At 37.5% G+C, this 17,750-nt stretch overlaps 1 long non-coding RNA gene across 1 annotated transcript in view; it reads left to right on the top strand.

Moving 5' to 3' along the window:
• LOC129925744 (uncharacterized) overlaps positions 1-17,392 on the top strand; it is a 30,784-nt gene extending 13,392 nt beyond the window's left edge. Inside the window, exons 3-4 of the long non-coding RNA XR_008777470.1 lie at positions 10,918-11,075; positions 17,286-17,392. This is a non-coding gene — a long non-coding RNA (uncharacterized LOC129925744). The remainder of the gene's footprint in view (positions 1-10,917; positions 11,076-17,285) is intronic.
• The last annotated feature ends 358 nt before the right edge of the window (positions 17,393-17,750 follow it).

The following is a 17,750-nucleotide window of genomic DNA, read 5'->3' as shown; positions in this document are numbered from 1 at the left end:
AACAACTCATTGACACTCTCCAGCAGGCATTAACAACTATATCCTGCTACGCCAGAATGTGGAACCTTGAGGTAAACCACTCGAAGTCGGTTTACTCATGGTTTACGCTGGGCCGTGATATATTGGAGGAACCTGTCGAGCTTAGAATGGATGGCAAGATTCTGGAATGGGATAAAAAGCCCAAGTACCTTGGAGTAATTCTCGATCAGAAACTGACTATGTGCGATCATATCCAGCAGGTAAAAGAAACAGCTTCCGAGAAGTTGAATATCGTAAAGAAACTAGCTGGAACGAAGTGGGGAGCGAGAGCTGACGTGCTGAGAGGACTGTACATGGGTGCAGTACGCTCTCACATGGACTACAGTCTTCCTGTTCAGGTCTGGGCCTCGCAAACGACCTTAGCAGGCCTAGACTCTGTTCAGAACCAAACCTTAAGACTAATCTGTGGAACCTTTAGGACAACGCCAATTGCCGCTGGCGAGATTATGGCAAACATCCCACCGTTGAAATTGCGCAGAGAACGAGCCGTCATACTAGCTCACGAGAGATATATGCGGCTGGAAGATGGATGCCCACTCAGAAGTCTGGTCGACAACTGGGAGGGTAGGAGACGCCTCAAAAACCGGCCTTGTTTCATGCATGTGGCACGCGGGCTGGTCAGAGAGGCGAATCTGCCGGTGGAGCGGGCTGCTCTTTCCCCGTCCGGTTCTATCTTCCCGATGGAGGCTCTCGGCATGCCGACGATACGGAAGAGCCTACTTGACCCAGTGGTGACGAAGCAGAGTCCAACCACACGGCTACTACAAGCAGCCAGAGAGACTATCGCATCATATCCAGCCGGAGTAACCACCATCTACACAGACGGTTCTGTGCGGACGCTCGAGGGAACTGTGAAAGCTGGGTACGGAGCGGTAGTTCGACTCTCTGGCAATCCCGAAAGTGACGAGCTCAGTGGATCCTGTCAGCAGAAAAGCAGCCTCGAGGCTGAACTCGAAGCAATGTTCCAAGCACTGGACTGGGTGGCTACGATGGTACGAAACGGGACCTCGTCAGCGCACGACATAGTTCTTTTCACGGACTCGGTGGCCGCACTGGAGGCCATAGAACGGCTGGATGAAGGTGCTAGAAGGGTATGGGACGTCCTAACGGTCGGAGGGCGTCTCCTACGATTCGGCGTGAACGTTACTTTGCAATGGGTGCCCGCCCATTGTGGGGTGGTCAGCCACGATTTGGCTGACCAGCTCGCGAAAACCGCGGTCGCAACGGCGCTCGAAAATGATGAACCGTACTCATATGAAAGTGTACGATCCCTAGTCAACCAGCGCATGTTGACACTTTGGCACGACGGCTGGGATTCTTCGGACAAGGGGCGTGAGCTTTATCGGGCAATGAGGAGACCAGACAGAAGGGATGCATGGTGGCAACTTAATCGTGCGGAACAGGCAGTCCTAGCCCAGTTCCGGGTCGGCCATTGTCCAATTGGTACTTACCTCGGACGATGGAAGGAGAACTACGACACACGGTGTCGCCATTGCATGGAGGACGATGAAACAATAGACCACATTCTTTATGAATGCAGAGTTCTGCACGAAGGACGATTGGGACAAGCTATAGATAGAGAGAATACTGGTTCATGTACGACACAGAGGCTGTCCTTGTACGGGGACAAGGCAACCTTAAGACTCACTGCTCGCTTCCTCTCACGTGCTCTAAGGGAGTAATTCTCAGCATGTTTTTCGTTGTCAATGGGGTTTCTGACTCGGTCAATACGAGGATGCAAACATGCACGTCCTCGTATTACCTGGCGCCACACCTTCAGGGAGGACATCAGAGCAGTGGACACCAGGTGGGAGGAGATTTCAAACATTGTCAATGACAGATCTTTGTGGAGACAGCTTGCCGCCCAATGCGCCGAACGGCGCGGGAGGACCTAAGTCTAAGTCTTGTTTTGTCAGGTACAAGAAATTATTTTGTTAAATTTTAGCTTGATCCGAGATTGGGTGTAGGAGAAAAAACTTGAGTTGATCTTGAGCTTTGTTGTAGCATTGAACTAAAGATGTAACAAAACACGTTTCTGACGTCTCTTGGACATGACACTCGAGACATAGTAACATTCATGATGACAGACCAGTTCATGGTTTCATCAGAAACTCTCCAGTTTAACCAACTAAAAACACCACAGACCCTTTTCATTGTTGCTACTCTGGAAACACACACATACACTCCATAACAGAAGTAAAGTTTTTGTATCATAGAATAAGTTCTATAATACTGGATAAAAGATCAATCTCATAATCTCATCCCATTCCTCGCTACGCCCATGAAATTAGATGAATGGACTTTGCTAAGTTTTTCTCATGCTGTTGTAAGTTTCGTATATTTATTTTATTTGACTGAAGCTGGTTGAAAAATAGATCAATATGTGAGATTGTGACACTGTATTTTGAAAATGGATGGTTGAACCGCACCCCTACCTGGATACACCGTTGGTCTTCTAAGATGATGTTATAATCCAACTCTACATCCCAGTGGCGCTACATCTCATGGAGGGATCTGGCCTGCTTCAACACATCTGTCCATTGAGAACTCTCCTGAGCCTTTCGTCTCCACGCCCTTACTTCAAGCTGTTGTAGATCTGCCTCCACATTATCAATCCATCGTATTTAAGGTCTGCCTTTGGGTCACCTGCCATTTTGGTATACAACTGTCGCTCCTCTTTCAAGGTGACCTGCTAAACGTAGTCTGTTCTTTTTTTTAAATTATTTTTGTCACTATCGGAGGTAGGGTTAGGGTTAGGGTTAAGTGGTAAAACACTTGGCTTCTGGACAGAGGTCCCGGGTTCGAATCCTGGTGAAGACTGGGATTTTAAATTTCTGAATATTTGGGCGCCCCTGAGTCCACCCAGCTCTAATGGGTAGGCCTACCTGACATTAGTTGGGGAAAAGTAAAGGCGGTTGGTCGTTTTGCATTCCACATGACACCCTCGTTAACCGTGGGCCGCAAATACAGATGACCTTGACATGATCTGAAAGGGTACTTTTTTTTCTATCGGTGGGTCTTCATACAATTGATATATCTCATTCTTAGTGCGTGTCCTCCACCCCGTTTCATTTTGTCTAGCACCATAGATTTTCCTAAGAATTTTTCGTAGCAGTAGATTTAAGGTTGTCTGTGGTATACTCTCTTTTACCAAAAAAGTGCCATATAATAGAATCCTGGGTCAATGAAAAGTTTCTTTCTTTCGAATGATTGCTATGTGGAAATGATAATGGAATATCTTCTACAGTATAAAATTCTTGGCCCGAAGGACTGACTCACTGATAATCCCTAATTTTCCCACTTGCTGTAGACAATAAAATACGAACATTTCATCTGTTCTTACCTAATTAACTAGGGCACAAATTTACGTTAAGCCGTTCTTAAGATTAAAACCATAGCGGTGAAATTTACCAACAGCAAACAAACAAACAACAACAACAACATATAAAACACTTTAAAAAAAGAAAAGGAAAAAAAAAGGTTATATTAAAGAGCAATTGCTGTATCAATTAGTTTGGATCAGTCACATGAGAAACTGAACAAGACATAATAAATCTGTGCCATAGAAATATTTTGACCAATTGTTTTCTAGCTTTTAACTTTCTCAATGCGCTATGATCCTATCACTTGTCTGGACCAGTTGGGAAAGGGGGAGGTAAGAAGGGAGGGGGGTATCTTGGTGAATTTACATGATCTTTTTATAAATGCATAAAAAATGTTTACGCAGGGCTCAAGATTCCTTAAGGGGAGTAATTCAAGTTATACAACCACATCTGTCAATTATGATTTATTTCCCTTGTTCAAGAGACCAAAAAAAAAAACAACAATAGTTAATTAACTAATTGGCCAATTTTTGTTATTGATTCTTGTGTTGCCAGGTGTAAGAAATAATTGTGCAAAATTTCAACTAAATCCGAGATTGGATGTGGGAGAAATAACGCGTACAAACTATTTACCATACAAACTATTTACCATACAAACTATTTACCATACAAACTATTTACCATACAAACTATTTACCATACAAACTATTTACCATACAAACAGACAGAGTTGATATAAGCCTTGTAAAAATGTCTTTTTATTCGCAATGTTCATGAAATATGTTTTTAAATCGACATTTTTATAAAACTATAAATGTGTATGTGGAATTTAGAAAACTTCTTCAATTGTGTTTATTTCTTAAAACACCAAGGATATTATAATTTGAACAAATCGGCTGTCTTTGTGAGATCTCATTTGCAGAACGTGCGGATATAAAGTAACAACTCATAGGAGGGGGAGGGGAGTAAAATAAATGTTACGATTTGTAAAAGAAGGGGGAGGGGTCTGAAATAATTTGTAAATGTAATAACAGGTAGCAACACAAGTTTAAAAATCTAAAAACCTTGCCTAAAAAATATATATTGAGTTTTATTAGTTACAAGGGGGAAAAGGGTGGGGAGGGGGGTAAAAATGTCAGGGCAAACTGACGCCTTTTAGCACATCCTAGAGGCAAACGTCGTCATGCTTTAATCTCACAAGAAAAACACAACAAGAAAGATGGTCTTCGGCATTCGGCCATGTCCCTTAATAATACCCAGAGCATCTGCCGACCTGTGAGTAGTTCTTCTATACTGTCCTCACCGGCTTTCATTAGGACATTGTTATTTCTAACGTAATCGTGCCAGCGTATGCCCATGAAGGAGCGTTCTATGAGCCTCCTATAGAGCACTAAGGTCACAGAGCCATAAAAAAAAAGGTTTTGAGAACCACTGCAACTGATTTATAGACGTAAAAAAACTTTTCAGCCATTTTCACAACTATAATAGAAATATAATAAATTAAGCACAGGGTACGTAACTGCAGCTTTCTTGCAAACATTTATTTTTATAGAGTTATCTCCCATAGACCGTAAATCTATCACTCTATAAAGCGATGAACCTTTTGTGGCATAAAGAAAAATCCCTTTTGCTTTGATAATATTAATCTTAGCTTTCTCGGAATATTCCTGTTGTTATCACCACTCCATGCTTGTAGTTGATAAGCTAAAGCAGAATTGATTAGTCGTAAGATGTGTCTTAAGCCGGCACGGAAACCACCTCCCAGAAACCTTTCCCCCCACTGGTCCTCAAAAGTGATTGGACCATAGCACAATGAGCATGCTATAAGTATACATGAATCACTATAGAGAGTTGTTTTTTTAAATAAAAGATTGAAGTGTCCACAGCATGATTAATCTTTTAGAATCATAAGCAAATTCATTTACTTTGAACTATAAATTATGTGTTTCATTTTTCACCCTACTGACACTGTAGGCCTACTGAGACCTACAAGATTATTACGAACATGTCGGGACACCATCTTGAAGACAGACATACATAAAAAACTGAAAAACGAATTACAAAAAGTATAATTCATTATTACAACAACATTAATAAATTGCTATTATACATGTTATTGAGATATTACATTTTGTTATTATTTTTTTTTATTATTTATATATATACTAGACATATGTTACCCGCGACCCGCGGGTCTTTATTTGCGCATTACTGTCTATATAGTCACTGAGAGTGTTTTGTAAACAATTAAACGAAATAATAATGTAATAAGTAAAGCGAATGTGTCAATGTAAAAATAGTGTGAATGAAGCTATCAAATCAGAATAGCTAATAGGCTTAAATCCATTTGTTTAAATTAAAACATTTGCTTTATTTAGCAAACAGCAAACGAATGTATTAAAAATGCTTTAGAAAAACAAATTTGAATGTTAATTTGATTAAAATATGAAATGAATGGACAATAATTAGTATGTTTATGTGTTAAAGCATAAAACTATCTTTGCGAAAAGAAGTTTTATCATCTTAGAGTTCAATAAGAGTTTTAGACCTAGGCCTAGGAATAGACTCTGTAGAGAGATGTGTTAATCACTGTCAATGTGTAACCATTTGGTAATGTCTAATGAAAGGATGTTCGCCAGACATTACCCGCGGCCTGCGGGTCTAAGTTTGTGTTTACTAATCTAGTGGATTGGATTTAGATATATGTTAAACTTAACTAATGATCCTTTCAAGTTTTTTCTCTTTCGCTACGAAAATAAAATTAGGTTTGCGAAAATGGGATTACCCGAAGCCGATACATTCATATCTATTAAAAACGAAAAGAGCGATAGCTTTGTTAAATGAATGGGATTATAAAGTGAACAATCAAACGAAATAATTTTTAGTACGCGATTCATGAATGAATATAGATCTAGGCCTATCTCAACTCGGCTTCGCAGCTTTCGTAAACGAATGTAGCTTTAGAAAACCAAATTTGAATGTTTATTTGATCAAAATATGAAATGAATGGACTTTAATTAATATATTTATGTGTTAAAGTATAAAACTATCTGTGCGAAGAGAAGTTTTATCATCTTAGAGTTGAATTAGAGTTTTAGATCTAGGGATGGGATTATAAAGTAAACAATTGAACGAATTAATTTTTAGCACGCGATTCATTGTCTAATGAAAGAATGTTCGTCAGGAAATCTGTAGTCACAGATATAAGGAACTAATTAATGTAAAAAATGCTTTTGAAACACAAAATTGAAGGTTAATTTTATTATATAATGAAATCAATGGATCTTCTTTTGTCTTTTCATGTGTCAAAGTAAAAAACTATCTGCGCAAAGTGTATTTCTTAAAATTAGATCTAGGTCTAAATCCTTTCTATCTTTTCTCATGTCAACATTGTAGACATGGCCTAGATCAGTGGTCTTCAACGGGGGCGATATCGCCCCCTAGGGGGCGTTTTCGAGATTTTGGGGGGCGCTGAGAGCCAAAGGGGCGGTAGGGGGGCGCTGGGCACAAAATGGGGCGGTAAGGGGGCGCTGGGCATAAAGGCGGAAAGAAGAAACTAAAGGTGCTCTGAAACAGAACAAATTTAAAAATTCTTCAACATTAAAGCTGGGAAACTGAATATAGACAAATTATAGTTAACTTGCTTCTAATTTAATTTTTTCTATTTTTAAATTCTTACTTCTTTTACTGTGATCGGAGAGTATTTATTGTCCTTGGATCTTGCGCGTATAAACGTTTAAGATTTGATCAACAAACTAGGTAATACGCCTTTTAGATTATATCTAGATATGTTAATATATTGATATTAAAATATTAATTGCAAAAAACATTAAAGGTAACATTTAATAGAATAATTTAACTTTTTAAAAACAAAAAACATTGATTAAATAATTTTACGAAAACTCACTGGGATGTCATGTAATATTTCCTTGAGATTTAGTGAATTGCCACTAGAAAAAAAGTAAGTTCTACTTTGATGGCATTTTCAGATGATTATAAATGACAATTATTAAACATCTGTTACTGACTTTCAAATTGAGTTGCATGAAAAAATAGATTTACAAAACTATGTCTTCAGTAAAAAGAATGTAAACATAGGAGGCACACAGTGGCGTAGCTAGGGGGGGAGGGGGAAATTGAAAATCCCCCGGGCACCCATTTAAGGGGGGCCCAAATTAGTGCTTTTTAAATTAATTTAATTAAATATTAGCAAAATGCAGCGGCCCCCAAAGATGTCAAGCCCCTTGGACCCAAAACGATGGAAATTCCTAGCTACGCCCCTGGAGGCACAACAGAGATGTGGCTGCATTTAAATGTTTCAGTAAATTTCCAAAACTGTGGTCGAAATCGGAATTATGTTTTAGCTTTTCAACATACATGGGTAACCTAAATTTAGTGCGTAACAAAGTTAATGAATAAGCAAAGAAAGAGACTGGATGTACCCACTAGAGGAGACCTTCGCCTTGCTTTGGCTAACTTAAAGCTTGAAATTTCTAATATTGTCAGACTGCAGGCACAAGGTTACCAATAGCTTAATTTCATTTTGTATTGAATTCAGCAATAATAATATTTATATTAAAAAGTAAAACTAAATTTACAATTAAACCTAAAAACAGTAGGCCCTAATATTCCAAAATTTTAGCGGAGACTATTCTTAGGATTTGAAAGAAAGTCTTTACAATTAATTTTTGTGTGTAATCACTGCAAATTATTTGCCATAATTTTTGCATAATGATAATATTGCCTGTTTTTGCCTTTAATTCCGAAGAGTCCAGTGTTTCACATAACTAAGCAAACCCAACTGCGACCTACATATTTTCCCGAATTTTATGCAGACAAAGCCGTTGTATGCTGGCTTTTCTTTGAGTATCAAATGTTTGTCCCGCAGTTCTTGTAAGTGCTCTCGAACTGTTTCTCTCAGAGGCTATCTGCTGACAGAGAATACTGCCAGGTACTTTCCTCTATGCCATTGAGAGCGAAATGGCGCCTGAATACATCTTTATAGCGCTCACGGGGTAGGGGGGCACCTCTGTAACTCAGTCCTCCTCAAAGCTTATCAGTCATAGGCCAAGGAGTTCACAACAATCGCCTTTGGCACGCGGTCGTCTCCCAAGCGGGATAAGTGTTATTGACAGCATAAAAATTAATAAATAGATGATATTTTGTTCAAATTTGCCTTCTCACGCTTCTTTATAACTGTTTTTCTTAGAGGGGGGCGCTGGCGAATTTTTGTAAAGAAAAATTTCGAAAAGGGGGCGGTAGGCCAAAAAAGGTTGAAGACCACTGGCCTAGATCCATAAAATACTATAGCTTTAATAGAGTCGGACAACTTTATTTTTTTTGAGGGTCTTAAGTTTGTTTTAGGGCTACAATACATACACTACGGTCTAAGTTGGTACCCAAGGAACATTCCTGCCTAGTTTTATCAAGATTGGTCAAGCGGTTTTGATGTCTATAAGTAACATACATACATACATACATACATACATACATACCCCTCACATTCTACTTTATAATATAGACTAGACATATGTTACCCGCGACCCGCGGGTCTTTATTTGCGCATTACTTTCGATATAGTCACTGAGAGTGTTTTGTAAACAATTAAACGAAATAATAATGTAATAAGTAAAGCGAATGTATCAATGTAAAAATAGGTAATAGGCTTAAATCCATTTTTTTTTAAATTAAAACATTTGCTTTTGAATAATCTAGTGGATTGGATTTAGATGTATGTTAAACGTAGCTAATGATCCTTTCACGTTATTTCTCTTTCGCTACGAAAATAAAATTAGTTTTGCGAAAATGGGTTTACGCGAAGTCGATACATTCTTATTTATTAAAAACGAAAAGAGCGATAGCTTTGTTAAATAAATGGGATTATAAAGTGAACAATCAAACGAAATAATTTTTAGTACGCGATTCATGAATGAATATAGATCTAGGCCTATCTCAACTCGGCTTCGCAGCTTTCGTAAACGAATGTAGCTTTAGAAAACCTAATTTGAATGTTTATTTGATCAAAATATGAAATGAATGGACTTTAATTAATATATTTATGTGTTAAAGTATAGAACTATCTGTGCAAAGAGAAGTTTTATCATCTTAGAGTTGGATTAGAGTTTTAGATCTAGGGATGGGATTATAAAGTAAACAATTAAACGAATTAATATTTAGTACGCGATTCATGAATGAATATAGTTAAGGTATTGTCTAATGAAAGAATGTTCGTCAGGAAATCTGTAGTCACAGATATCAGGAACTAATTTATGTAAAAAATGCTTTTGAAACACAAAATTGAAGGTTAATTTTATTACATAATGAAATCAATGGATCTTCTTTTGAATTTTCACGTGTTAAAGTAAAAAACTATCTGCGCAAAGTGTATTTCTTAAAATTAGATCTAGGTCTAAATCCTTTCTATCTTTTCTTATGTCAACATTGTAGACATGGCCTAGATCCATAAAATGCTATAGCTGTAATAGAGTCGGACAACTTTATTTTTTTTGAGGGTCTTAAGTTTGTTTTAGGGCTACAATACATACACTACGGTCTAAGTTGGTACCCAAGGAACATTCCTGCCTAGTTTTATCAAGATTGGTCAAGCGGTTTTGATGTCTATAAGTAACATACATACATACATACATACATACATACCCCTCACATTCTACTTTATAATATAGATATGATACATTGGTTTGGTCCCAAGTTAGTTTTCAGTGTAATTTGTATCTTGAGTTTCTCTCTCTCTCTCTGTCTCTCTCTCTCTCTCTCTCGATTAGATTGGATGGACATAGTATAGAACTATATGGTCTAACTGAGGTAAGCGGAGAATAAGATTGCCTTCTTTATTTTTGGGCGGGTTAGGTATATTTTATCCAAAGGCTCCAGGACATGCACAAATACAAACTATGATTTTCCAGAAGACCCAATTAGGTGTGAACAATCCCAGCAACCCCCAACAGTTAGCTCGTGAGAATTTGCAAAACATCTCCTTCCCCCCCCCTTTTTTTTTTCACACTTATTAGTCGACACAATACAATTTTATTTTTACAAAACTGAGGGAGTGCCCTAAGAGAAGTCAAACGGACCGAAGGAGTTTACTAGATCAATATACTTTTTAGAATGACTATTTTATTTATTTATTCGCTTTTTATCGAAGCTTGTTAAGTCATCCGCCAGTGCTGTACTTGTGGCGCCCCACCCTGGACACCCTCTTACGTAAAGCCACTGGGAGCTCATGTGCATATAACGAGAGGATAAAAATAAAAGAGCTGAGGTGGGGCGGGGGGAGGGGGGTTCATTTATTTAAACAGCTGTTGGCAAGATGTCTGAATAGGTGCTGTTTGTCCAGTCAACTAGACTCTCAAACTGTCAGCAGACCTTGATGGGTTTTGGAGCAATTGGGGAGGGGGGGGGGGTAGTTGCTTGGGCGATTCAAAGCAGGGTTTATAATACAAAATTTCAATGACACCAAGAGATCATCATTTGGTTTTTCATTTGACTTTAGATTTAGAACATCGTTTGTTAATGAACTTCCCCATCTTCTATTAAGGAAACAAGCTCATCTGTTTGAAAGCGCTGAGATGCCGAGACGAACACAAGACTGGAAAAGAACTTTCAGCTCAGCAGCAAAAAGTTGGATACATGAAGAAAATGAAGAAATACATTCTCATCGTCACACTTGTCGTACTAACGCTACGAGGATGCAGGGTTTGTATCCCAACTTCAAACAAAACCAAACAACTTCATACCCTAACTTGCTTGAGGAGGAGATATGAATATACATTTTACCTTTATTTTAATGATCATAAACAAATCATTAGTTCTTATTTAATCCTCTTATTTTATCGCAAAATATATTTAATGTATTTAATGTACTTGTGAGATAGATAGATAGATAGATAGATAGATAGATAGATAGATAGATAGATAGATAGATAGATAGATAGATAGATAGATAGATAGATAGATAGATAGATGCATAAATAGATAGATAGATAGATAGATAGATAGATAGATAGATAGATAGATAGATAGATAGATAGATAGATAGATAGATAGATAGATAGATAGATAGATAGATAGATAGATAGATAGATAGATAGATAGATAGATAGATAGATAGATAAATGAGAGAGATACCCACTTAGTATAATGCTTTTACCTTAAAAATGTGTTTTCCAAACCTAGCCCTACAGACATTCAAGAAAAGAGAAAGAGGTTTCATAGCTCACCCCTTCTCCTTTTTTACGAGCCACTTTCTTCAAATTGTGTAGAGATAGAATTAACGAGGGTTTATCTTGACCATCAGAACGTCCATCAAACCTTATCAAAAAGACGTCCACGTCCTCTAACAACATTCTAGACACCCGGAGCTCATCATATCTCGAACCTACGACCTTCAGCTCAGCAGCTAAGCGCTTAAGCATTCGGTCACGTCGCCCCTTAAGTGAGGTGTCCGCATTCGTTCAAACATTTTCAGAACCTTTGAATCTGCAAGTTTCTTTGATTTGAAGGTATATGTTACTGTTGCCACCCACACACGGCCTCTCAGGTTCTGAAGGTATAGTTGTCTTATAACATCTGCTAGGGTGACGTCCATACTTAAGCCAAGAAAAACATCAATGTCTTTATCAACTTTGTCTGGTACAATGTTTGTACACGTTATTTCTCCCACACCCACTCTCGGGTCAAGTTGAATACATCACTTATTTATTGTATTTAACAAAACATGAATCAAAAATACAATAACCGAGTCTTTAATTAATTATTGATAATAAATTATTTTGTTTGGTTTCCAATAAGGGAAATAAATGTCAATTATTTGAAAGATGTGACTGTATATATGGAGCTGTTTACCTCATTACGTTGTGTGCACGTTTGTTTTTTCACCCACTCACCACGCTCGGATCAAGTTAAAATTTTGCATAATTATAAATAGTTGATGACAATACATGAATCAATATAAAAATAAACCAATTAATTCATCCATTTGTAGTAATTAATTAATTTTACTTTATATAGAAGCAAGGGAGCTTATTCCTGAAGTGTTGATATATGGCGGTGTTTAAAGGTTCTTCCCCTTATATAAGCATGCTTTTATTTTTAAAGTGGGTATTTTTTTTTCTTTTTTTACGTTTTGCTTGTTTTGTTTTGTTCTCAGATATTTTTCCCGTTTAAAAAAAGTTAAACTTCTGAAACAACCGAATTTGCATTCAGAAAACAGGGTCCAATTTTTTTTTAGTATTTAGCAATAGTAAATAGTATACGCCTAGTCTGCTGCACATATGGACCGACACGAGAAGTGTGGCTGAGTGGTAAAATCGCTTGGCAATCTATCAAGGGGCTCAGGTTAGAATACCGAACTCCAATAGAGTTGTGTTTGTAAAAGGCAGCAAGAAAACCATCTCCCAGACACTCCGACCTCCCCCTGGTCCACAAAAGAGATTGCACTGTAACTCTCTGGGCATGCAAGTATAAAAGTTGCGCTATTCAAAAGCATTTTTTGTTTGTTTAATTGTATCTTGTTGATTTTTTTATTTTATTTTATTTTTACTTTTTTTTTTTGACATATCTAAAAACTATACCATTGCCAGTCCGTTAGAGTGTTAGACCGTTTGAGGCACCACCTAAGAACTATCTACCATCTATCTCCTTTCATCTCAGTATCTTCGCCCAAATTAGAGCTTTTTGTTCCTCATGTTTCGAGGGTTCCTCCAGGAATGAAGATTATTACGTCCCAAACAGGGACGGGCGGAGAAAAGCGGAGGGTTCCAATCCGACCAGGCCCGTCTATTCCTTGAGGCTGCCGTTCCATCTCTTCGTCTTACTTTTTTTTTTTTTCCCTTGTACCGTTACGCGCAGAAAGTTCAATGTGATCCTCGAGAATCTCATAATATCTATTTTTTTTTTAAATTAGATCTTTTAATATACAGTAAACAATAATAGTAATAATAATTCTGTACTTAAATACATTTCCAATACGAATCCTTAAACTTTTTTTTTCCCTTTGAAATATGAAGAAGGTTAAAAGTCAATAAAATCAATTTCCGAACAACGTAAACCTTAATCGTTGCGAAGACATGGAACATACTGTTTTGTCTTATGTGGTTTTGGCCCATGTAATCTTCTACTGATTGAAACAAATCAACGAAAACGTTTTTTTTTTTTAAATCTTGGTGTCTGACTAAAGAAATATAATTAAATACATTTATTGGTAAACTGTATTGATAACAAACTATTTAGCAGCCGATCTTTGTAGCAGACGATCTTTGTAGCAGACGATGTAGGGTAGCAGATGAACGCTTCAGCAGGTGAGTACAAGGAACAGACAGGACTTCTACTAATGTAGGTAGGCGGACAGGTCTTTTTTTTCTATAAAACTATTTATGGCGATAAAGATCGAAAACATTTCGGACTAAACTAACTTTCATGTTTGCTGTGATTAAACGAGGAAAAAAAAAACGTTTTGCCAAGGGAGATTACGAAGTCCCCCATTTCCTTTTTTTTTAAATAATCTTCTGGTGACCCGGCGTTGAATTACCTCCCTAGTGAAAGTACACGAGAGTCATAAGTGACATTTCGACAGCGCGCACATTCCAGACATTTTGTTGTTCTTTGACCCTGCGTCACACATGTCAGTGTGCGAGACAGTGTCAATAGCTCTTCCAGGCCCAGGGTGACCGTGTCACTGGCAGCTAGTAATGATGTCACTGCCAGCTAGTAGAGCCGAGTGAAACGACAAAACAAAGCTACTTAGTGACCAACGACAAACTTTGCATTTCATTTCTTTTTTAATGCAAAGAAAGGGAAATATGTTGTTTGAAGTATATACTAAAATAAAACCCAGGTAAAGAAAATAAAACACAAGTCAATGTCCTTGATTTGACATATTTACAAGCTCATCGACAATGCTTGTGTTATCGGTAATATTCGTTCCAAAATGTTGGCATAGACATGCCAGTTAAAGTTTATGCATTCACATTGCGACATAATAAGCCTGTGAAAGCCCAAGTCCGGCTTGACATGTTATTTGGGGTTCCAGGTTAGGGCTGTCATGACGCTTAAAAACCCCAAAAGAAAGAAAAGAACAGTGTTGATACCTTCTAAGAAATTTAGAGTAAAGGTATCGACTTCTTCTATTCCGGCTCGATACCATTTGCATCGTAGTCGAGCATATCTTCTTGTGGTCGAGTTCGAAGATTAATGAGGAATGCTGTAATTACCAGCTTCGACCTACATACTTTGCCACATCCAGTACAGGCATAACCATTGTCCGCCGCTCGTCGATTTAAACTTTCTTTTCGCCGTCTACGTCTCTCCTCGGCAGTGGATTTGCCTTTGGCCTCAAATGTGTATCCCGCGGCCTCTGTAGGTGATCTCCAGCTGTCTTGTTCCGAAGCCGCCTGCACCCATGTGCTCTATTCTATGTCAGTTAAAGAAAGTTGGTGCCTAAGCTAGTCTTTAAAGGGTTACCTTGGGGCTTATCTAAGGGAAGAAATCCGCACTTATAACTATATCTTTAAAAAATGTAGAAGTTATTTCCCATATTCGACATTAAACAAAATAATTAGTTACCAATAAATAATTGATTAATTGGTTAATTTTCAAAAAAATTGGCTCATGTTTTGTTATGTACAATAAATAATTTTTAAAATTTCAACTTGATCCGAGAATGGGTGTGGGGGTAATAACGTGCGCAAACTTTTTTACCAGACAGACAGGCAGAGTGAGTTGATATAAGCTTTGTAAAAACCGAAGCTCGAAACATCACTAATACATAACTCACTTTGGTCTAGAGGAAATAACACTTCTTCCTAACAGTCGCAAATGTGAACATGTTGCAATGAACATGGCTGAAGGGGCTTCAAATGATATTAGCAAAGAAAGTGCCACAAATATCTTCCAAGTGTAAGGAATCATCCATGAATTCCCAGTGGCGCCACAGCTCATAGAGATTCAGATCTCTCCTGGGCCTTTCGTCTCCGCGCCCTAACTCCAGGCTGTTGTAGATCTTCCTTCACATCTTTAATGCATCGCATTCGGGGTCTGCCTTTGGGTCGCCTTCCTTTTGTTTTTTGGCTGTATAAAATTTTCGCTCTTCCGTTATCTGACATTCTTTCAAGGTGACCTGCCCAACGTAGTCTGTTCTTTTTTATTTCAGTCATCATCGGTGGGTCTTCATACAATTGATACATCTCAGGGTTAGTGTATGTCCTCTACCCCGTTTCATCTTGTATAGCACCAGTGCTTTTTTTGTGACGGTGCGCAACTGTACGGCGTACCGCACCTTTTTTCAATGTGGGGAAAAATTACATTTTGTGTGTGTGTTTTAACGTTTATTATTAATGTATTAGTTGTTAAAAGTTAGGCAATCCATCACTGAGTATCGGCACCTATTTTTTTAAGTACTGTATAGCACCGTAGATTTTCCTAAGAATTTTTCGTCCCATAGTATTTAGTACATTTTCGGTGATCTTTAACGAGAATTCGGGTCTCACTTGCGTACAGTACTACTGGTCTTATTATGCTTTTGTAGATCATTTTCTTGGTATTCCTTCATATTGTTTTGCTCTTAAGTAAATTAAGGGGTGCTATAAAATGCTCTGTTGCCTCCTGCTATTCTTTCCTTTATTTCTCATAGTAGGTCATTTTTTTAAAATCAGTTGTACTTCCTAGATATTTGAAAGTTTGGACATTTTCGAATTTGTGGTCTTTCAAATGTTAGGGAAAAAATGAGTACTAGTGACATTGAAGTGTGTTCTATTGACTCAGGTCAAGGTAATTATACCTTTCAAACGCAGCTGAATCACTTTGCATTTGATTGACTCCAGCTGAAAGGACAACTTCGCTTGTATTGATCAAGTGGCGAACCACGATCATTAACTACAATCATTGTCATAGGGAAACACTATATGATTATACAATGGCCGCCAATACAACCAATAATAAAACAACAACAAACAAGAATAATTTAAAAAAGGAACTTAATATAAAAGGAAGGATATATTGAGTGAAACTACATCAATTATTTTGAATCAATCATGTAATTAATTTTTAATCGATCTTGACAAATAATAATAAATTAGTGCGATTTCGGAAATATTTTTATAAATTATTTTTGTATAGCGTAACCTTCACACACATAAGTGCCTAAAGGTACGCTCTACAAGTAACTATAATCACCTTTGGTGTGCTGAAAGACATGCACACCTGGCTACACTTACAATGTGTGGATATAATGTCTTCGAGCCAGAGGATGAGTGCAGTGTGTCACATGACTACGCGAACGCAGATGTGGATATAATTTATGCTTATTTACTTAATATGTTTTAATTGAAAATGTATTAACTAACGCAACTGGTTACTCTGATACTGATACTTTTTCCCCCTGAATTGCGCCTCGACAGGTCTGGGAAACCAAAAATTCTCGACCTGTATGGTGACATGTATGCTCTACCGTAAAACGGCAGGGTTTCTGTCCAGGGCTTTTGTAAGAGAAGATTTGAGCCTCTCCAGCCCTCACTCAAATGGAGTTGGATGATAATGATGATGATGATGATACTTATTTTCTGATAAAATTTTCTTTAAAATAAAGACAAAAAAAAACAAAAAAACTTTCATTTTTATAATGTATCATTACTCATTTCTAGCTCTCACGAGTACCACAAATATTGAAAGATTTCATTCTTTGTAAACCTAGCGATTAACCAAAATTTGAACAAAATAAATGTGTTTTAGATATTGATAATCCATTACTTAAACATCTGTTAAGGAGAGACTCTATAGAGACTTTCACAATATCCAAGACATAGTTATTTTGTATTTGTATCACCAATATAAATATAAATATACAATTGAATTCAGATTTTGTTTTCTCATTTTTCAAGACTCATGTTCCCCATGACTTTCTAATTCTAGTTATCCCTCATCCAAGCCCTTACACAAACACAGACACACCAACTCGTGAAAGTATGTAGAGACACTGGTTGCACTTTGTTCCAGGATATCCAATCTAGAGCAGGTAAAAGTAGGTAAATGTAAACATCAAATCATTTTTATTTTAATTTATTTTTGTTAGCTATTAGAGAAATGAAAACAAAATAAGTTTACATTTCTTCTTAGTTATGAGTGTGATATGTTTAGTTATGAGTGTGATATGTTTAGTTCTGAGTGTGATATGATTAGTTCCAGACAGGAGAGTCCCACGTCTAGAACTGAAGCAGAAAGTTGAGTCTGTTTGGTTGGACAACACTAAACATGTAGACGATCTATTAACTTAAATATCAGAGACGGTTGGAGAGAGAGAGAGAGAGATAGAGGAGGGGGGGGGGCAGCGCAAAAGACAGACAGCAGATAGATAGATTGATTGATTGATCGATTGAC

The sequence above is a fragment of the Biomphalaria glabrata genome, chromosome 4, assembly GCF_947242115.1.
Source record: "Biomphalaria glabrata chromosome 4, xgBioGlab47.1, whole genome shotgun sequence".
Taxonomy (NCBI): Eukaryota; Metazoa; Mollusca; class Gastropoda; family Planorbidae; genus Biomphalaria; species Biomphalaria glabrata.
Note: the sequence above shows the minus strand (reverse complement) of the source record. Positions and strands in the feature narration are given on the sequence as shown.